This window comes from Canis lupus, chromosome 27 (genome assembly GCF_011100685.1).
Source record: "Canis lupus familiaris isolate Mischka breed German Shepherd chromosome 27, alternate assembly UU_Cfam_GSD_1.0, whole genome shotgun sequence".
In the NCBI taxonomy this organism is placed as follows: Eukaryota; Metazoa; Chordata; class Mammalia; order Carnivora; family Canidae; genus Canis; species Canis lupus.
The window spans coordinates 45,028,065-45,051,112 of NC_049248.1; the positions used below are offsets into that span (position 1 = coordinate 45,028,065).

At 42.9% G+C, this 23,048-nt stretch overlaps 1 protein-coding gene across 4 annotated transcripts in view; it reads right to left on the reverse strand.

The window, feature by feature from the left end:
- The window catches only part of LOC607149 (cyclic AMP-dependent transcription factor ATF-7), an 89,338-nt gene extending 83,123 nt beyond the window's left edge, over positions 1–6,215 (reverse strand). Inside the window, exon 1 of one of the 4 annotated variants that reach the window (XM_038577820.1) lies at positions 6,085–6,215. The gene's annotated coding sequence lies outside the window, so the exon portion shown is untranslated. Of the gene's footprint in view, positions 1–4,426; positions 5,710–5,753 lie in introns of those variants that run through there. The other 3 variants (XM_038577816.1, XM_038577819.1, XM_038577818.1) reach the window with 3 other exon arrangements.
- Between the last annotated feature and the right edge of the window lie 16,833 nt (positions 6,216–23,048).

Genomic DNA, 23,048 nt, shown 5'->3' on the forward strand with positions numbered 1-23,048 from the left:
TTTTCTAAAAGTGAAAGTAAAAATTAAAACCCCAAAAGAGGAAGATGCTTTAAAAATGCATTTATCAGCTAAAATTGCTCAAACATAAGTTCAACTATCAGGTCTAAAATTAACACACAGGAAAATTGTTGGCTGCCAACACAGTCTTAAGTCCCTGGAGATATCTTCTGATGTTCTGGCTTATTTCTAGCACAATTTTACCTATAGCACAGAGCATGACAAACTTAGCCTACCACATCAATAAACTAACTATAAACAACAAATTTCTGTGCGCGCGCGCGTGTGTGTGTGTGTGGTGTGGTGTATTTTTTCTTACAGGTGGTGAAGGTTTTTACTCCGAACAGAAAATGAAAAGTTAGGCCTAAATTGGAGATGTCAATATTATGGGGAGGCTATGATAAAACTGTTACATGGACAATAGTTTAATTTTTTAACATGTAACAAAATGTTGAGGGAATGATGGGTCTTCCTAAAAGTTTCCAAAACAGAATGATGATATAAAATATGCAACTATGCAGAAACACTGTTAATCATTCTAGAATTATTTAAAAAAATAAAAAAATAAGGCACCTGGGTGACTCATTGGTTGAGTGGTCTACCTTTGGCTCAGGGCTTGACCCCTGGACCCCGGGATCAAGTCCCACAACCAGCTCTCCACAGGGAGCCTGCTTCTCCCTCTGCCTGTGTCTCTGCCTGTCTCTTGTGAATAAATAAATAAAATCTTTTTTTATTTTATTTTATTTATTCATGAGAGACTGAGAGAGAGAGAGCAAGCGAGAGAGAGGCAGAGACACAGGCAGAGGGAGAGGCAGGCTCCCTGCAGGGAACCTGGATCATGCCCTGGGCCAAAGGCAGGCACTAAACCAGAGCCACCCAGGGATCCCAATAAATAAAATCTTTAAAAAATAAAATATGTGAAAAAAAATAATAATAAAATAAAATATGTGACGCTGGATGGCTCAGTGGTTGGGCTCTGCTTTTGGCTCAGGGCCTGATCCTGGGGTTCGGGGATTGATTCAGACATCAGGCTCCCTGAAGGGAGCCTGCTTCTTCCTCTGCCTGTCTCTGCCTCTCTCACTGTGTTTCTCATGAATAAATAAAATCTTTAAAAAAATAAAATAAAATAAAAATAAAAATAAAAATAAGGAAGCAGGACCAGCAATGTTGGAAATAGAGGGGGAGGCAATTATACTTTAAAAAAAAAAAAAGAGGAATTATTAAATAGATGTCTTAACAATTGGCAAGGAATGCAGTGATTTATAAACACTGGCATGACATAGTTAGGTAGCAATTAATGTCTAACTTCATTTCTTTTTTTTTTAAGACTTTATTTATTTATTCATAGAGACAGAGAGAGAGAGAGAGAGGCAGAGACACAGGCAGAGGGAGAAGCAGGCTCCATGCAGGGAGCCTGACGTGGGACTCGATCCTGGGTCTCCAGGATCAGGCCCTGGGCTGCAGGTGACACTAAACCGCTGAGCCACTGGGGCTGCCCTAACTTTGTTTTTTTTTTAATTTTTATAATATTTTATTTATTTATTCATGATAGACACAGAGAAAGACAGAGACACAGGCAGAGGGAGAAGCAGGCTCCATGCAGGGAGCCCCATGGGGGACTCGATCCCGGAACCCCAGGATCACGCCCTGGGCCAAAGGCAGGCACCAAACCGCTGAGCCACCCAGGGAACCCCTATTCATTTCATTTCTTAACAAGTCACTGGCCTAGAAGCTTAGAGGCAGGTCAGAGACAATATATTTAGATTTCAACAGGATACCTCTTAATATTTCACAGGAAATAGAAGTTAGATGATTAAACAGAAGGTGGATTCATAATTTAATTTTACCCAAAAGGTTGTTTAATGGATTAATAGCAACCTAATGATAGCGTGCTGATGTTATAGGCACTGTTTCACCCTTATATATTTTTTACCAGTGACCTAAAACAAAAACATAGGTGTCATATTTATGTCTTGTTTATCAAATTTATCTATCAATGATACAAACATGAGGATATGATATGAGGAATGGCTAAGAGGCCAAATAACATTATTAAGCTTGGGCAGCCTGAGTGGCTCAGCGGTTTAATGCCACCTTTAGCCCAGGGCATGATCCTGGAGACCCCGGATTGAGTACATCAGGCTCCCTGCATGGAGCCTGTTTCTCCCTCTGTCCCTCTCTCTGCCTCTCTCTGTCTCTCATGAATAAATAAATAAAATCTTAAAAAAAAAATTATTAAGCTAATCAATAAACCCAAATTAACAAGATGACAATTACAAAGATAAATGTAAGGTCATCAATTACATTTAAAACATTAATGGTGCAAATTAATGCAATCTTAGGCTTTAAGAATAGAGGTACAGAGTGCAGTAGAAAAGAGGCCATACTCTCCCTTTTACTTATTATACCTGGGTACCTAGGTGGCTCAGTGGTTGACCGTCTGCCTTCGGCCCAGGGGGGTCCTGGGATCCAGTCCCTGCATGGAGCCTGCTTCTCCCTCTGCCTGTGTCTCTGTCTCTGTCTCTCTCTCTCTCTGTGTCTCTCATGAATAAACAAAATCTTTAAAAAAAAAAAACAAAAAAACACAAAATCCTAAATACAAGCAACTTATATTTGATGAGAAGCCTGAACTTTATAAAAATGGTCATTTAAGGAATGGCTGAAATAACTTGGGATATTTTCCCCAGTAAGAGAAGCCTCTCTTAACTGGACATAACTGTCATCAAATACTTGAAGGGCTACCATGTTGACAAGGAATTAGGTTTATTTATTGCAGCTGCAAATAGCAGAACTAAAGAGCTTCAGCACAATGTAAAGAATGTTCTAAAAGTAGAACTCCAATAATGAAATAGGGTATCTGTGAAGTGGGGACGTCTTCCTTACAGCATTAGGAAGTGGTAAAGCCCACCTGCCAGGAATTCCAAATAGGATAGATTTTCACATTTCATGAATATACCTGATCTCAAAAGAAGCCTCCTGCAGGAAGGCAACATTCAAAAACCAGATGCTTAAAAATTGTTTTCTTTGGCGTGTTTCTAAATAGATGGATGACCTTTTTTTTTTTTTTTAAGTTTATTTATTTTTGTTAGTATTCTCTACACCCAAAGTGAAGCTTGAACTCACGACCCCAAGATCAAGACTCACATGGTCCACCAACTGAGCCAGCCAGGTGCCTGACGGAAAACTTTTTCACAAACTCTAAGATCATAGTACCATTTTCAGAAAAACCAACAACAAAAGAAATTAATGCTCTTTTTCCTTTTAAATGAATGCTGCATTTGTTTTCCTGAAAGAAGCAACATCTGCACCTTAACTTTAGTACCTTTATCAAGGGATAAGGGACAATTATATGCCAGTCTGCCAACTAGTCTCAAGAAGAGAGCTGTCTTTGTTATACATCTACATGGCAATGTTATTCGCTCCACCTAAAACTTCCTTGCAAGGAGAAGGCTCCTCCTTATCAGACGTGTATGAGGCTGCTGTAACACTGACTCCCTCCTCCTGCAGCCTAGGAAAAACTCAGTCTTGACATGTACAAAACAATAACTTGTGAGAACTTCAGAGCAGCTGTGTTCAGGCAGAGCCAGGGACTTTACTTGAGGCACAGTACTAGCTTAAGAGTTGGTTGAAAAAAAAAAAACGATTTTCATTTTGAGCTGGAAGTGGGGAGAGGAAAGAGAAAGGAGATATAGGAGCAGCATCATTAACATTTAAAAGCCGTGGTAAACAAAAATGCTTAAAAATTACAACACTGAAACTATCACAGGATGTAACCTTTGATCCAAACATTTAAAGATGAGCGGTGTTAACACTAATGAGATCAACAACAACAAAATCTTACATCTAATAGTGCCCAAGTTAAGGGCATCACAAATTCGAGGATGGAAGAATTAAACAAGGGACTTTGCTCTTTCACTGGATATTTTTTGTTCTGCTGCCAAGTAAGCGAACTGTGAAAATGTCTGCATGTCCAACAGCACTGCTCTGAATGTGAAATACTGGAACCCAATTCAGTAATTAATGCGAAAGGGTCAGTAATTAATTGGTCTCAACGTGTTGTAGGGGCAACTTTCTAGCCAGGAGAAAAAAACTTCAAATGGTTGCTGAAAACCAAAGATTAATAGAAAGCAGTATACTCTGGTTTCTCTTCATGTAACAGTTTTACCGGCATTTCAGACCTTATTTTGCTTCTCAAAAGTAAAAAAAAGGGTGTAAAAGACAAATCTATGCTGTAGCAAAGAAGTTGTTAATTAATTGGCTGTATTAGTTCAATTCATTATTAAATAAAACACAACCATCAAACAAAGGGCAAAGGCTTGTCCCTTTGCTGTAGAGAATTAAGAACTGGTAAGACTACTTAGAATAGCTGCCAAACTTTTCTTTAGCTTTTCTTACAGACATGCTACATTTCGCAATAGTCTCCACTTACCTTACACATCCTCCATGTTTAAGTACAAATTGTGTTTGATTTCCCCAACCCTTGCCCTAAGATATTATGACATATCTTTAGCTTCTGAGTTTAGACACAAAGGAAGAAACTGAAAATTTTTCACTTTCCTGAAATACGTCCATCTTATTTACACCATTCAAAAAATATATAACATAAGCTAACTATACTTGCAACCGTCCTTTTAACAACTCCAAAAATGAGTGGATAAGACACGCATTTAACAAAAACAAACTTCAGTGTAGTATTATTTTCTGTGCTTAGAACGCCTGTAAAGACCAATGTCTTTACGAGAACTACTTACACTACTACGAAGTTTTCAAAGCATAGGAATCAAGTGAGCTTGCCCAGAAAACTGCACACACACACACACACACAAACACACACACACACCCCACAAACCTACACTTACTATGACACAACCTTCGGAGACACTGAAACACCCTCTATAAAGTGGAAAACAGACTTAAAGTTAGGAAAGTAGCAACGCGGCAATCTGGGTAGGAGGTGCCCTGGGTAGTAAACACCCCAGTCAGAGAACATAACAAGCAACTGGGAGCAACATACGACTCCCAATGGGGCTCCTACTTGGACTGCCCAAGTCCCAAGCCCCTGTCCCTGAGTTTAGGGAGAGAGGAGTGGAGGAAGAGGAAGAGAGAGCGAGAACGGCAGTGAGGGCAGAAGCGATGAAGGTGGTCTAGTTTTCTCCTCCCCTACCGCTATCCCTCTATTCTTGCAGCCTGGCCACCAGACCAGGTGCCATATACACCGAAAACCCCAAATCAGTATCCTCGGCTGCTTCTGCTCCGGGGCTAAAGACCTGTCTGTATCAGCTGTCTCCCTTCCGAACATCTCCTTTACCCGCCCGAGCTCCCCTATACTCTTCCCAAAGGGATGCCTTTTGGCCCGGAAGCCCACCTCTGCTAAGTCTTCCTAAACTCACACGCTGAATCTCCTCCAAACCCGTACTTTCTCTCTGAAATCATGTCCCTTATTCTTTTTCATAATTCGGCCGAAATGCCATGACTCTCGTTTCCAGTGATGTACCCCTATCTTTCCGGCCGAACCCAACGCCCCGCTTTGGCCTCCGGTTCCCTAACCTCCTGCCTATTGCCCCTGGCTCTTCCAATGCCAAGCCCCTAACCCCACTCTTCGATAAGCCTGGGTCTTCAACCAACTTAGGACCCCTCCCCTTCCTCCCATTGCGCCCCATCCCGGGATCCTCCCATTAGGCTCCGCTGGACTTCCATTCCCTCAGGATTCAACTCCCCTCTCCTTGCCACGCCCTGTGCCCCCCGGGGCTACTTACCCCAAGTTCTCCCCACACTTCAGGCCTCTGGCCCCGCCTTCCCCCCCAGAGGAAGGAGGCGGTAGGAGGGAGACAAGAGGGGCGGCACTCCGCGAGGTAAAGGCGACCTCTCATTAGCCTCCGTCGCCGCCAATCGTAGCTTCCTCCGCTCCCATTGGTCGGCGTGAGTCCATGCCCCACCCACTTCCTCAGACAGGGCCCGGCCGCCGCCTCAGCGCCCCCGTCCAACACAGACTGGGAGGGGAGACCCCGGCCTGGGACGCCGCGAGTGGCCGGAGTTGAAAGCGAGACTCCGCCAGATCGCGGACTAGCGAATGTTAAGAGAACTCACCCGCCGGTAGCTCCGTCGCCTCCCGCCCGCCCGCGTCCGTTCCCACAATCTGTCTCCAGCTCCTTCTTTCCCCCCTCAGCGGAGCAGATACTTTCTTCTCGTCCGGCCAGGGGCGCTCACCTCTCGCGAGATGTTGCGGGGGGGGGGGGGGGGGGGAGGAAGGGCGAGATCCGCAGGCCCTAAGTTGGAAAGGGGCCGAAGGGCGGGGCTCGCGGTGGGCGGGGCGGGCGGGCGCGCGGGTTACACGTGCCCGGGCGCAGACCGCAGGCTGAGCGGGGCGGGGAAGGGACTCAGGTGCCTGGAGCCGGTGGAGCCCGAAAGGTGAGCGGCGCGAGGGCCACGGCCGGCTCGGTCGCCGCGGCTCGGGCTCCGTGATCCCGGGGTCACGGGTTCAAGCCCCGCCTTGGTGTGGAGGCTACCCGAAACAAAAAGCTCGCAGAAGTCAGGACACTCGAAAGTAAAGATTCTGGAGAAACGTATTATTTCGAAGGAGCAAACTTTTCTCCCACCCTCCCCCGCCTCCCCTAAAGGAGATCACTTTAAAAACAAGAGAAGTGGGGGGGATCCCTGGGTGGCGCAGCGGTTTGGCGCCTGCCTTTGGCCCAGGGCGCGATCCTGGAGACTCAGGATCGAGTCCCACATCGGGCTCCCGGTGCATGGAGCCTGCTTCTCCCGCTGCTTATGTCTCTGCCCTCTCTCTCTCTCTCTCTCTCTCTCTCTCTCTCTCTCTCTGACTGTCATAAATAAATAAATAAAAATTAAAAAAATAAAAACAAGAGACGTGAGCACTGGGTGTTCTGCTACGTGTTGGCAAATCGAACTCCAATAAAAAAAAATATATACAGGGCAGGCCGGGTGGCCCAGCGGTTTAACGCCCGAGCCCAGGGCACGACCCTGGGGACCCGGAATCGAGTCCCGCGTCGGGCTCCCTGCATGGGGCCTGCTTCTCCCTCTGCCTGTGTCTCTGCCTCTCTCTCTGTCTCTCATGAATAAATAAATAAAATCTTTAAAATATATATATACACAAAAAAATAAAAATAAAAAGAGAAGGTAACACTTCAAAGAAGCTGTTAAAAAAATTGGGGAACCCCCCCTCCTAGGCCAAAACATAAGGGGATTCAAGTTTCCAAACAGATCCAAGTAATTGGATCTTCTTTGCACTTAGAGTAGTAGCAGTGGCCCTAATTCCACTGTGCGACTGCATGAGGGTTGCGGTGAGGATGGTAGGGGTTCAACTGCAAGAACTGGAGTCAGCTGCGCAGGTTGTTTCTACTATCCTCCAGAGTCCTCACTTCCTTAATTGGAAACTAGTTTGAAATACTCTTAGCCCTACAACTGGAGTGAACGCATTGGGAAAAGTTAGCCACCTACATAGCAGTCTCAATCCTGTTATTTATTTATTTGAAGATTTTATTTATTTATGAGAGACACAGAGAGGGGCAGAAAGACACAGGCAGAGGGAGAAGCAGGTTCTGTGCAGGGAGCCCGATGTGGGAACTCGATCTGGGTCTCCAGGATCAGGCCCTGGGGTGAAGGCAGCACTAAACCGCTGAGCCACCAGGGCTGCCCTCAATCCTGTTATTTAATTGGCCTGTGACTTTGGGTGAGATACTTCTCTGAGTCTCTTTACCGTGGGGCTGGGAAGCCCATTTTACTCAAAGCCTTGTAATGATCAAATGACTGACCATCAAAGAACACTATACTTATTACTCAGCAAGTATTTCAACAAATACTCAACAAGACATACAATGTGCAAGGCACTGTTCCAGGCATGGGGAGAAGAGCACACCTACCAGGGCACTGCTTGGGTAGAACTTATTTTTTAGTGGGAAGAGGGAGGCAGTGAATTAAGTCAACAAACACAAATATTTCATGGTGAGTGCTTCAGGGTAATGAGACAAAAAGTGGGGATGTAAAAATTAATTAATTAATTAAAATAAATTTTAAACAAAAGTGAGGATGTGGGGAAGCAACTTTACTCCTGGTGAGAAGGCCTCTTTGGAGAAGGAATGTGTTTGACCCAGGAGTTGAACTATGAGGAGGAGACAGCCTCGGGAAGATTTTGGGGAGAAACATCAAATGCAAAGATTGTATTAAAATTTGTTCTTGGGATTCCCCGGGGGGGGGGGGGTGCGGGGGGGGGGGCCAGCAAGTGAGCTTCTGCCTTCAGCTCAGGGTGTGACCCTGGTGTCCCTGGATCAAGTCCTGCATCGGGCTTTCCGCATGGAGCCCGCTTCTCCCTCTGCCTGTGTCTCTGCCTCTCTGTGTACCTCTCGTGAATAAATAAATAAAATCTAAAATAAATAAATAAATAAAATAAAAATAAAAATAAATAAAATATAAAACAAAAATCAGGGAGTAGGGGGAGTAGCTGGCTCGATCAGAAAAGCATACAACTCTTGATCAGGGTCATGACTGAGTGCCAGTTCCATGCTGGGTGTAGAGATTACTTTAAATAAATAAACTTTTTTAAAAAGGTTTAAAAAAAAATCAGGGGCACCTGGCTAGCTCAATCAGTGGAGTGTGTGACTCTTTTTGTTTTTAATTATTTATTTATTTATTCATGAAAGAGAGAGGCAGAGACACAGGCAGAGAGAGAAGCAGGCTCCCTGTGGGGAGCCTGCTGGGGGACTTGATCCTGGGACCCCGGTGTCACGCTCTGAGCTGAAGGCAGACGCTCAACCCCTGAGCCACCCAAGTGCCTTGAGTGTGTGACTCTTGATATCAGGGTTTGGGTTTGAGCCCCACATTAGGTCATAGAGATGTCCTAAAATTAAAATCTTTTTTAAAAAGTCAGGGAGTAAAACATTCTACAAATTGTGCTAGGACAATCGGCTACTACTCTGTATAGACAAAATAAGTATAATAGCTAACATTTATAGATCTTATGGTGTTCCAGGAACCATCTTAAGTGTTTTACATTCATTTCCCCTCAATATTATATTTCCAACCCATATCACTCCCCTGAAATGAGGACTCCAATTATCTACTTCAGAAATCCTCTTGGGAAAATAAAAAAAAAATCCACTTGGATATTTAATGGTATTTCAAACTTACCATTTCTGAAACAAATTCTGCTTTTCTCTCCCACATGTCCCTTTCCTCGTCTTCTCTTACTAAAATTTCTCCATTGTTCCAGTTGTATCTTTTTGAGGCATAATTCATACATCACAAATTCACCTTTTTAAAAATTTACAATGCAGTTATTTTTAGCATACTCACAAAGTTATGCAACTATCACCAATACCTAATTCTGGAATACTTTCATCATCTCAGAAAGAAAGCACATACTAGTAGTCGCTCCCCATTTGCCCCTCATCAGCTCCTGGTGCAACCATTAGTCTACTTTCCGTCTCTATGGATTTGCCTGTTTACAGACATTTTAGTGTATATGGAATAATATATCTGACCTTTGTAGTATCTGAAAAAATGTCTGGCTTCTTTCATTTAATCATTTTCAAGATTCATTCATGTTAGCAGGCATCAGTACTTTATTCCTTTTTTTTTTTAAGATTACATTCATTTATTCATAAGAAACACAAGAGAGAGGCAGAGACACAGGCAGAGGGAGAAGCAGGCTTCATGCAGAGACCCCGATGCGGGACTCAATCCCAGGGCCCCAGGATTACACCCGAGGCCGAAGGCAGGCAGTCAACTGCTGAGCCACCCAGGCATCCCTATTCTTTTTTTTTTTTTTAAGACTTTATTTATTTATTATAAAGACGCAGAGAGAGAGAGAGAGACAGAGAGAGACGCAGAGACACAGGCAGAAGGAGAGGCAGGCTCCACACAGGAAGCCAATGTGGGACTCGATCCCAGGACCCCGGGGTCATGCCCCAAGCTAAAGGCAGACGCTCAACCACTGAGCCACCCAGCCACCCAATAAAATAGAAAATCATCATCATATTTTATTCATTTCATGGCAGAATAATATTCCATTGAATGGATATACCAATTTTGTTTAGCCATTCATCAGTTGATGGAACATTTGGGCTGTCCCCACTTTTTGGCTATTATAAATAATTGTTTTGCTTTGAACATTATATATGCATTTTTATGTGGACATTATTTTCAATTCTCATGATATACACCAAGGAATGGAATTGCTGAGTCAAATCGTAAGTTTTTACTTAACTTTCTTTTTTAAATATTTATTTATTTATTTATTTATTTATTTATTTATTATTTATTTATTTCACAGAAAGAGAGAGAGCGAGTGCACAAGCATGAGCAGGAGGAAGGACAGAGGGAGAAGTAGACTCCTCGCTGAGCAGGGAGCCCATCTCGGGGCTCTATCCCAGGACGCTGGGATCATGACCTGAGCTGAAGGCAGATACCTAACTGACTGAGCCACCCTGGTGCCCCTAATGTGCACTATAGAAGAATTTATATCCTCCTATTATTGGATGGAATGTTCTATAGATATCTGTGGAGAATAGTTGACTTATAGTGTTGTTCAAATCTTCTCTATCCTTGTTAATCTTCTGTTACTCCATCAATTATTGAAAGTAGGGTATTTCAAGGGCACCTGGGTGGCTCAGTTGGTTAAGTGTCTGACTTCCACTTGGGTGGTGATCTCAGCGTCTGGGATGGAAGCCCTTGTCGGGGCTCACTGCCTTGCTGCCTCTCTCTTTCATGAATAAATAAAATCTTTTTAAAAACTAAAAAAAATAAATGAGGTCAGTTGGCTGGTTCAGTTGGAAAACATGCAATTCTTGATCTCAGGGTCATGAGTTCAAGCCTCACATTGCACTTAGAGGCTACTTAATAAATAAACTTAAAAACACTTTTTTTAGGGCGGCCCCCGTGCCGCAGCGGTTAGCGCCACCTACAGCCTGGGGTGTGATTCTGGAGACCCGGGATCGAGTCCCACATCCGGCTCCCTGAATGGAGCCTGCTTCTCCCTCTGCCTGTGTCTCTGCCTCTCTGTCTCTCTCTGTGTGTCTCTATGAATAAATAAATAAATAAAATCTTAATAAAAATAAAAATAAATTTTTAAAAATAAAGGATAAATTGGGGATCCCTGGGTGGCTCAGTGGTTTAGCGCCTGCCTTTGGCCCAGGGCATGATCCTGGAGTCCCAGGATCGAGTTCCACATCGGGCTCCTTGCATGGAGCCTGCTTCTCCCTCTGCCTGTGTCTCTACCTGTCTCTCTTTCTCTGTGTCTCCCATGAATAAATAAATAAAATATAATAAATAAATGATAAATTAAGACAGTCTCAGATGAACAAAAATGGCAAGAATTCATCACTAGCAAACCTTCCCTACAAAAAATACTAACAAGGGTTATTCAGATTGAAATGAAAGGACAACAGATAGTAACTAATCCATATGAAAAAATGAGTGTCAGTAAAGGTAACTGCATAGATAAATAAAAAGACAGTATCAATGTAATTCTTATTTGTAACTGTGTTTTTCTCTTATAGTGTTTATAAGACAATTGTATAAAAACAATAATTATAGGGAAGCCTGGGTGACTAAGCAGTTGGGCACCTGCCTTTGGCCCAGGGCATGATCCTGGAGGCCTGGGATTGAGTCCCACATCGGGCTCCCTGAATGGAGCCTGCTTCTCTCTCTACCTATGTCTCTGCCTCTGTGTGTGTGTGTCTCTTATGAATAAGTAAAATCTTAAAAAAACAAACAAACCAATAATTATAAATCTATGTTGATGAGCATACAATGTTAAGAGATATAATTTATATGATAACAGCACAAAGGAGGAAGGAAATAAAGCTGTATAATAGCAAAGTCTTTGTATGTCACTGAAATTAAGTTGGCATTAATGCAAACAAGATCGCCATAAATTAACGTGTTAATTATAGTTCCTAGGGCAACCATTAGAAGAAAAACTCAAAAAAATCCAAAAAGCAGGAGTACCTGGGTTGCTCAGTCAGTGAGTGTCCTACTCTTGGTTTCAGCTCAGGTCATGATCTCAGGGTTCTGAGATCAAGCTGCACGTCAGACTCTGTGCTGGGTGCAGAGCCTGCTTGAGATTCTCTCTCTCTCCCTTTCTCTGTCCTTCCCCCAACTCTCTGTCTCGCTCTAAAAAAAAAAGGAAAAAAAAGAGTCATTAGAACAGTGCCTGCCTTCTTGTCATATAACTTACTATACAAAGTGAGTATCTTTTCTATGCCTTGGTAAATTGTTAGTCTCCTTTCTAAATCTGTATCATCTTTCAACATTTTACCCCTTGCACTTTCTATGCCATGATATCTGAGAGTTCCTATAATGTGAATTTTTTTTGCCAGCATCACTTCCTGTGGTACATCTTCATCTTTTTTGTCACTTTCTTCATTTATGGCAATAACTTCACTTTTGCTGATTTCCTTTGGTTGCTTATCCAGAGTCTCTAGAATGGCACCAGTGTCAATAATCCCTAGATCAGCTGTCTTTTCTAAATTCCACTTATACTGAATTTGAATTTCACTTCCTGCATTATCATTTTTTCTTCTATGTCACTTTTTTTTGGCCAGTTAACCTCCGTTGATTATCTATTTTTGTAGATGGCTATCACTGAAAGACAAGGAAGCAACACAACTACACACTCTGCTGTCCATGTGTAAACTGAGTAACAGATGAACAATGGCCATTCACTGACAGACTTTGAAAGAAGTGGCATGATTGGTACTAACTGATCATGATGCACACATTAATGAAGTGATCTGTGTACTGATGAGCTAGCAATAAAGTTTGTACTTCATGCAAGTACTCATAGTTCATATAGCATGGTAACTGAAGTTTGAACCATATTGTTCAAAAGAAATACTGTACTGTCTTTCTTTTTTCCTTATCCATTTGAGAGAGAAAGAGTAAACAGAACAGGGGGAGGGGCAAAGGCAGAGGGAGAAGCAGGCTCCACCCAAAGAGCCCAATGTGGGACTCGATCCCGGGACTCCAGGATCATGCCCCAAGCCTAAGGCACTCAACTGCTGAGCCACCCATGCATCCCTGCCTCCTTTATTTTTGAAGGATAAATTTGCTGAATATAGAATTTTACATTGATAGTCTTTTTCTTCGAGTACTTTGAATATGTCACCCATTATCTCTGGCCTCCATGGTTACTGATATGCAATCATTATCAATGATCCCCTATATGTAGCAAATTACTTTTCTCCTGCTGCTCTCTTTTCTTTCTTTTTTTTTTTTTAAGATTTTATTTATTCATTCATGAGAGAGAGACACACACACACACAGAGAGAGAGAGAGAGAGAGAGAAAGAGAGGGTCAGAGACACAGGCAGAGGGAGAAGCAGGCTCCATGCAGGGAGCCTGACGTGGGACTCTATCCTGGGACTCCAGGATCACGCCCTGGGCGGAAGGCGGCGCTAAACCATTGAGCCACCCGGGCTGCCCTTCTTTCTTTTTTTAAATATTTTTATTTATTTCTGTGAGAGAGAGAAAGTAAGAGAGCATGAGCAAGGGGGGAAGACAGAGTAGGAGGGAGAAGCAGACTCCCCACTGAGCAGGGAGCCTGAAGCATGACTCCATCTCAGGACACTGGAATCATCACCTGAGCTGAAGGAAGATGCTTACCTGACTGAGCCACTCAGGTACCCTCTCCTGCTGCTTTCAAGATTCACTCTTTGTTTTTGTCTTTTGACAGTGTGGTTATGATGTGTGCAGGTATGAGTCTTCTTGAATTTTTCCAACATGGAGTTTGTTGAACTTGGATGTGTAGATTGATGTTTTTCATCAAATTTGAGAAGCTCGGGATCCCTGGGGGGTACAGCGGTTTGGCGCCTGCCTTTGGCCCAGGGCGCGGTCCTGGAGACCCGGGATCGAATCCCACATCAGGCTCCCGGTGCATGGAGCCTGCTTCTCCCTCTGCCTGTGTCTCTGCCCCCCTCTCTCTCTCTGTGACTATCATAAATAAATAAAAAAATTAAAAAAAATTTTTTTGAGAAGCTCTTGGCTATTAGTTTGTCCAATATTCTTTCTGTATTTTTTTATCCTCTACTCTCCTACCATGTACATTTGATGGGGTATTATAGGTCTCTGAAACTCTGTTCATTTTTCATTCTTTTTTCTTGTTCCTTGGACTAGATAATTTCAATTGATCTGCATTTTTTAAAATTTTTATTTATTTATGATAGTCACACAGAGAGAGAGGCAGAGACACAGGCAGAGGGAGAAGCAGGCTCCACGCACCAGGAGCCCGACGTGGGATTCTATCCCGGTCTCCAGGATCGCGCTCTGCGCCAAAGGCAGGCGCTAAACCGCTGCGCCACCCAGGGATCCCGATCTGCATTTTTTTTAAAAAAGATTTTATTTATTTATTCATGAGAGACACAGACAGAGGCAGAGAAACAGGCAGAGGGAGAAACAGGCTCCATGCAAGGAGCTCGATGCAGGAGTCGATACCTGAACCCCAGGATCAGGCCCTGGGCCAAAGGCAGACGCTCAACCACTGAGCCACTCAGGCGTCCCTGATCTGCCTTTACTCTCTGTATTTCTGTCTTTTGTCTGCTCAAATCTACTGTTGAGTCCCTCTAGTGAATTTTTCATTTAATTATTGTACTTTTCAACACCAGAATTTGGTTCTTTTAAAAATAATTTCTGTATTTTTATTGATATTCTCTATTTGGTCAGTCATTGTCTTTCATTTAGTTCTTCAAACCAGTTTCTTTTAGTTCTTTGAATATATATGTATATATTTTTTTATTTTTAAAACTTCTATTTATTTATTAAGTAATCTCTATTCTCAACGTGGGATTTGAACTCATGACCCTAAGGTCAAGAATCGCATGCTCAGGTCACCTGGGTGGCTCAGTCAATTAAGTGTCTGTCTACCTTTGGCTCAAGTCATGGTCCCAGGGTCCTGGGATCAGGCCCCATATCAGGCTCTGGGGTCAGCAGAGAATCTGCTTTTCTCTCTCCCCACTGCTTGTGTTCCCTCTCTTGCTATCTCATTCTCTCTCTTTCAGAAATAAATAAATAAATAAATATATTTTAAAAAATAAATAAATAAAAGGATTGTATGCTCTACTGACTGAATGAGCCAGGCGCCCCTGAATATATTTTCAATAGTTGATCAAAAGTCTTTGCTTAGGAAGTCCATGGCCTTTCTTAGGGACAGTCTACTGACTACTTTTTTTCTTGTGTATAATCCATATTTTCTTGTTTCCTGAATATCACATAAATTTTTAATTGAAACTGGACATTTAAAGTAATTTCATGTGACAACAATGAAATTCAGATTCTCCTCCCTCTCCAAGGTCTGTTTTCATGCTATTTGTTGTTAGTTGTGGTTGCTTGTGTAGTGGCTTTTCTGAAATAATTCTGTAGATTCTATTTTCTTTGTTTTGTGTGTCCACTGAAGTATCTGCTCAGTTAGCCTAGGAGTCAGCTAATTATCAAATGGAAATTTCCTTAAATGGCTGGAAGCAATAAATCCTTGCCAAGGGATTCTGGATGCATATTGGGGCATGCCTTCAACACTTAGCCAGGCAGTTTACAACTTGGCCTTAGGCTTCACTTCCTGCTTGTGCAGAGCCTCAGTCAATGGTGAGAGTTTAAGGGCTTCTCTCCCTTTCTTTCTTTCTTTCTTTCTTTCTTTCTTTCTTTCTTTCTTTCTTTCTTTCTTCTTTCTTTCTTTCTTCTTTCTTTTTTTTCTCTTCTTTCTTTCTCTTTCTTTTTTTCTTTCTTTTTTTTCTCTTCTTTCTTTCTCTTTCTTTTTTTCTTTCTTTCTCTTTCTTTTTCTTCTTTCTTTCTTTCTTCTTTCTTTTTAAGATTTTATCCATTTATTCATGAGAGACATGGGGGGCGGGGGAGGGGGCAGAGACACAGGCAGAGGGAGAAGCAGGCTCCATGCAGGGAGCCCAACATGGGACTCGATCCCGGGAATCCGGGATCAGGCCCTGGGCCGAACGCAGTGCCAAACCGCTGAGCTCCCTGGGCTGGCCTTGTTTTGTTATTTTAAGATTTTATTTTTAAGCAATCTCTACACCCACCATGGGCTTTGAACCCATAACCTAGAGATCAAGGGTAACATGTTCCACTGACTGAGCCAGCCAGGCACCCCATTCTCAGGTCTTTTCTGGTCCCGCCCCTTATGGACATCACAGTCCCCAGATTTACATTAACATTTTTTGATTACTGCTAAAATAGAATATAGCATCTTTCATATGGTAAGAACCAACAAGGAAACTTTCCTTTAATTCCGTTTTTACAAAAATAAAAAAATAAAAATAAAAATAAATTCCCTTTTTACACTTTATGGTAAGTAGCAGGGAGGAAAATGCATTTATAGATCATTTCTAGGCAAAATTGTGAGGCTAACCACCAACCTATTTCTAGCCATGTGCCGTCTCTTTATTTTACTAGAAATGGAAAGCATGGCCTCTTGAAAAGAAAAAAAAGTCACCATTCTGCATTATGCATTCATATATTGCATTTCTGTATTTTTTGTTTGTATTGTAAAAAATTCACATAATAAACAATGTTGTAATGTAAAAAAATTAAAAAATTAACATTTTGGTTAGCCTTGTTTTTTACCCTGTTATCTACCATCCAGGCAGCTGCAATGTTGAAAAATTGCATCTCATTGTTTTGAACAAATGCCCCCCCAGGAAAAAATCTGTTTGTATGAGACAAGTTCTGGGTCAGGTCAAATAAAGATAACCTTGTGTAGTATCCTCCAAGGAAATATCAGATAGGTCAAATAATGACAACTCTCTGAAAATGGGGCTTTGAAGGAGTTCCAACCGCATTTTACCTGCTCCGGTAGTTACCAGGCTACTGGTTTTCATTACAGGCTTTTTGTTTTCAGGGTTACCGGGCGGGGGGAGGGGGGGGGGTGGGGGGGGGGCAGGGGGGGGGGGGGGGGGGGGGGGGTAGTGGCGGGGGGGGGGGTGGGGGGGCGGAGGTGGGGGGGGGAGGGGGGGGGGGGGGGGGGGGGGGGGGGGGGGGGGGGGGGTAGGTGGTGGGGGGGAGGGGGGGGGGGGGGAGAGGGGGAGGGGGGGGGATGGGGGGGGGGGGGTGGGTGTAGGGGGGGGGGGGTGGGGGGGGGTGGGGGGCGGGGGAATGGGGAGGTTGTGTGGGGGGGGGGGGGGGGGGGGGGGGGGGAGGGGTGGGGGGGGGGGGGGGGGGGTGGGGGGGGTGGGGGGGGGGGGGGGGGAGGGGGGGGGGGGGCAGGGGGCGGGGGGGGGGTGGGGGGGGGGGGGGGGGTGGGGCTTGGGATAGGGGGGGCGGGGGGTGCGCGGTAGGGGGGAGGTGCGTGTGTGGGTTCGGGTCTTGCAGGCGTTTGGAGTGGATGGATGTATTTCGGGCGTGCTGGTCTTTCTCTTTTCTATTCTTTCTTTCTTTCTTTCTTTCTTTCTTTCTTTCTTTCTTTCTTTCTTTCTTTCTTTCTTTCTTTCTTCTTTCTTCTTTCTCCTCCATATATTCGAGAGAGAGAGACAGACAGACAGACAGAAGGAACAAGCAGGGGAGAGGTAGAGGGAGAGATTCTTTCGAGCAGACTCCCCACTGAGCGAGAAGCCCCCTGGGGGGCTTAATCCCACAGCCCATGAGATCATGCATGACCTGAGCTGAAACCAAGAGTTGGATGCTCAATCAGCTGAGCCACCCAGGTGCCCCTCAGATATTTTTTTTGCATCAACATTTACTCCCTTAGGGCACCTGGGTGGCTCAGTAGTTGAGCATCGGCCTTTGGCTCAGATTGTGGTCCCGGGGTCCTGGGATCGAGTCCTGCAGCAGGCTCCCAGCGGGGAGCCTTCTTCTCCCTCTGCCTATATCTCTGCTTCACTCTGTGTCTCTCATGAATAAATAAATGAATTTTTTTTAAATAAATGAAATTTAAAAAAAAAGAAATCTTTAAAAATAATAATTAAAAATTTACTTCCTTCATTGTTGCAAATCTTTGGTTAATTAAAAAAAAAAAAAAAAAGAATGTTGATCCTGATCATTTTGCCAGTGTTCTCATTGTTTTAAAAGAAGAATAGATTTGGAGAGAGGAGATTTTTACTTTTCCATGTTTGCTGATGTCACTCCTTCTAGTTGTTTCTCAGCCAAATCCTTTAGAGATATCCTTGATGGCTGTCTTTCTCAAACATCCTGCATCAGCAAATACTGTAGAGATAGCAAATCCTCTACCTTCAAAATATACTCAGGATCACACCACTTATCACTACCTTCATTGTTACCACCCTGAGCTAAGCTACCTCTCTCTCCTCATTCATTATTTTCCAACAACACCACCTCCCCACGTTTCCTCAGACTGCCAAATATCATCCTGTTTCAAAACCTTTGCAATTTCCTCCCAGCTATACACAGAGCTTCTTCCCTTAATTCCTTCAAATTATTGTTCAAATTATACTTCTTCAGACATGCTCCCCTGACCACGCTATATCTCGTACCCCATTGGTCCATCCCCATCTCGCTTCATTTTTTCCTAAAACTTACGTCTGACTTATTATATTTACTTATTTACTTATATTATCTGTTTCCTCCCCTTAGGCAGGGACTCTGTCCACTGTGTTCATTGTTGTATCTTCAGCACCCAAACTGTCTGGATTATCTTGGCACTCAATAAATTCTGGGTGAACGTATTGCCAAATATCTTCCATTTGTTCCTTCAGATTCACTCTTTCCCTTCTTCCCAGTGTCCAGTATGAACACCATCAGTGAACTTCTTTGCCCTCTGGCTTCACCGGTGTGTAGAACCCCAATAGGAGTTTGGAGGGAGGAAGCAGTGAACTCAGGGTGCTTATTCCCCAGGCTACCCCCTGCCAAATTGCCTTGGGTTTACCCTGTCCCTGGATCTAAGATCATTCTCTCTCTCCAAGGTGACCCTCTGTACATGGAGTCTGTCTTTTCAACAACCACTGGCTACCCTCCTCCTCCCTTTTGGCCTCAGTGCTGTGACAGTTTCTTTGCTGTTACTACCCTGAGGATATCATACTATTCCTTGTGGTTTCCTTGTGCCCAACCATACTTTTGTAAATAAACCCATCTCGTATCATTCTAACTTAAGAGTGACATCTGTTTCCTTTGGGTCCCTGCCTGATGTAGATGAATAACCCTAAAAATAACTCTATGAATTAGACATATTAGCTTTCCTGTTTTACGGATGAGAATTCTGAGGCCCAGAGGATTAAGATACTTGCCCAAGATTATGTAGCTAGTTAGTAACAAAGCCAGAATTTACTTTAGAAATATTTGTGGGAGAATATTTTTTAAAATTTTTATTTATTTATTCATGAGAGACACAGAGAGAGAGGCAGAGACGACACACAGGCAGAGGGAGAAAGAAGCCTCTGCTTCTGATGTGGGACTTGATCTCAGGGCCCTGGGATCATGACCTGAGCCAAAGGCAGACAGACGCTCAACCACTGAGCCACCCTGGTGCCCTGCAGGAGAATATTTTTATGACAACAGGATAGGGAAGTATTCCTGAGCAAAACTAAAAAAGCATAAAAAAAAAGGTTGAAAAGACTGAAATTCTCTATATCAAAAGATATCATTAACATAGGGAAGAGACAAGTCACAAACTAGAAGATCTCTGCAGACCACATAAAGGATTAATATATGGAACATAAGGAACTCCCAGAAATCAATAAGAAAAGCACAAACAACATAGAAAATGGGCTAGGCAAAGGATATTATGGGGAATTTATGGAGGAAGAAACTCACATGAATAATAAGCATAGGAAAAGATGCTCAATCTCTTTGGCAATTTGGAAAATGAAGATTAAAATAATGCAATTCCATTTCACACCATTTGGCAAATGAAAACTAGTAAGTGCAATGAGTGTTGGCAAGGCTATAGCTGGTAGAAATGCTTGGAATAACTACTTTGGAGAGCAATTTGACAATACCTCATGAGGCTGAAGATACATATCCTCCATTACCTAGTAATTTCAGTTGGAGAAATCTTTCTTAGGAAAATATTTACATTTGTGCACAATGAGATGTGCATGATGTTCATTGTAACACTGTTGGAAACTTCCTCAGCGCAAAAATGGACTACAAAGAAAAAAAAAAGGACTACCATACAACAGTTAAAATGAATGATGTTTACATTCATCAACATGGTTAAGTGTCAAAAACATAATATTGAGTGAAAAAGCAAGTTGGAAAAGAATACATACAATATAGTGCTATTTATAACCATAAAATATGCTAGGCAATATTATGTATAATTTTTAGTACATATAATTTATGGATATCTATATATGTTATAAAATATAAAGACACAATGATACATAGCAACTTTTCAGTAATACAGTTATGTCTGTAAGAAAGAGGGGAAGGACTAGAGGGTAAAGCTGTGTCTGTATCTGACATAGTTTATTATTATCATTTACTTTGTATCAGTTTACATTCTTATTGAAGTTCTTTTTTTTTTTTTTTTTTTTTAAGATCTTATTTATTTGAGAGACAGAGAGAGAGAGAGCACAAGCAAGAGAAGGGGCAGAGGGAGAGGGAGAAGTAGTTTCCCCACCAAGCAGGAAGCCAGACAGGGGGCTCAATCCCAGGACGCTGAGATCATGACCTGAGCCAAAGGGGGTGCTTAATTGACTGAGCCACCCAGGCGCCCCTTATTGAAGTTGTTCTTACAGCTCTATTGAGGTATAATTGACATAAAATAAACTACACATATTTAAAGTGTACACTTTTTAAAATTATTTTTTTTCTAAAGATCTTATTTATTTATTCGAGAAAGAGAGAGAGAGCATGAGTGGGGAAGATGTGGAGGTACAGAGAGAGAGGGAGAAGCAGTCTCCCCACTGAGCAGGGAGCCTGACATGGGCCTCAATCTCAGGGTCATGAAACAAGCCAAAAGCAGACGTGTACCTGACTAAGCCACCTAGGTACCCCAAAAGTGTACAATTTGATAGTCTTTTTTAAAAAATAAATTTAATTTAATTTAATTTAATTTTTAAAAAAGATTTTATTTATTTATTCATGAGAGACACACACAGAGAGATATACACAGGCAGAGGGAGAAGCAGGGTCCATGCAGGGAGCCCAATGCGGGACCCAATCCCAGGACCCCAGAATCAAGCCCTGAGCCGAAAGCAGGAGCTCAACCGCTGAGCCACTTGGGGTAACCCCCCCTTTTTTTTCCAAGTAAGCTCTGTGCCCAATGTGGTGCTTGAACTCAGGACCCTGAGAACAGGAGTCACATGCTCTACTGACTGCCAGCCAGGCACCCCATACAATTTGATAGATTTTTTTTTTTTTTTTACAATTTGATAGATTTTTAACGTATGTATATACCCATGAAACCATTACCATATAATCAAGATAATAAACATATACATCACCCCCAGAAGTTTCTTCCTGTATCTCTGTAATCTATCCTTCTTACCCATCCCCTTCCCCTACCTGTCCCCAGGCAACCATTGATATTTCTATTACTATGGATTATTCTTCATTTCCTAGAGTTTTATATAAATGAAGTGATACATTAAGAACTCCTTTTTTTTATTCTGGCTTCTTTTTTTTTTTTTTTTTTTTTTTTTTTTATGATAGTCACACAGAGAGAGAGAGAGAGGCAGAGACACAGGCAGAGGGAGAAGCAGGCTCCATGCACCGGGAGCCCGACGTGGGATTCGATCCCGGGTCTCCAGGATCGCGCCCCGGGCCAAAGGCAGGCGCCAAACCGCTGCGCCACCCAGGGATCCCTATTCTGGCTTCTTTCATTCAGCATAATTATTTTGAGATTCATCCATACTGGTACATGTATCAATAGTTCATTCCTTTTTTTTTTTTTTTTTAATCTAAGTAAACTCTATGCATAATGTGGGGCTGGTGATGTAGGAAGTAATATTGGGGTTCAGAGCCAATGCACATGAAAGAATTCTTGAGACATCTTTGGTGCAAAAAGGAAGTTTTTTGGTTTTGCTTTTTATTTTTTTTTTTAAGATTTTATTTGTTTATGAGAGAGAGAGAGCGAGAGAGCGAGCGCACAGACAGGGGGAGGAACTGAGGGAGATGGAGAAGCAGACTCCCAGCTGAGCAGGGAGCCCCAAGTGGGGCTTGATCTCAGGATCATGACCTGAGCCAAAAGCAGATGCTTAACTGAGCCACCCAGGCACCCCAAAAACTCCTTTTCCAGAGACAGGACCCATGGGCAAAAAGACCTGCACTGAGGTCATAAGCAATGGGGGATTATATACTTTCAAGTTGGGCCAGGGTTAGGGATATCTTAAGCCTCCGAGGTATTTTGGAAACAAAGTTTCAAGGACCTTGAGGGGCTAGCTATTGTTAGGAAAATGTCATTTATTACTGGCAGGAAAGACTCAGTTATGAGAACATTCAGATGTGTACCAGTGGGTCATTGGAGGATGATTGCTAACATATATCTTGGGGGTTAGAAATAAAGGAAGTTTCCAAAGGAATTTTTACATGTTAAAGTAATTTACAGGATCCTGCAGGTTGGGGTAAGGCTGCCTTTTCCCTCAGGAAAGTATTAAGTACGATGCACTTGAGTTCCTAGAACAATGTCACTCTGCCTGTTTCAAGGATTTGTCAATGGACTATATGTAGTAAAAAAATTTAATTTTTTCTCTTGCCTTTGTTTCCCACATCCCTGGGACTCCTGACCCCAAAACCAAGAGTCATACACTTCACTGAGTCAGCCAAGAGCCCTGTAGTTTATTCCTTTTCATTGCTGAGTGGTATTCCATTGTTCGGATATACCACCGTGTGTATAAGTCTTTCTATGAACATATGCTTTCATTTTCTTTGGAAAATACCTTTGAGTATGATTTCTTAATCATATATTAAATGTGTGTACGTATTTTTATTAAGTAATTTCTATGCCCTACGTGGGGCTCTAACTCACAACCCTGAGATCAAGAGTCGCATGCTCTACTGACTGAGCCAGCCAGGCACCCCTAAATGTGTATTTATTTCCTTAAGAATCTGCCAAACAGGGCAGCTTGGGTGGCTCAGCGGTTTGGCGCCGCCTGCAGCCCTGGGCGTGATCCTGGAGACCCGGAATCGAGTCCCACGCCG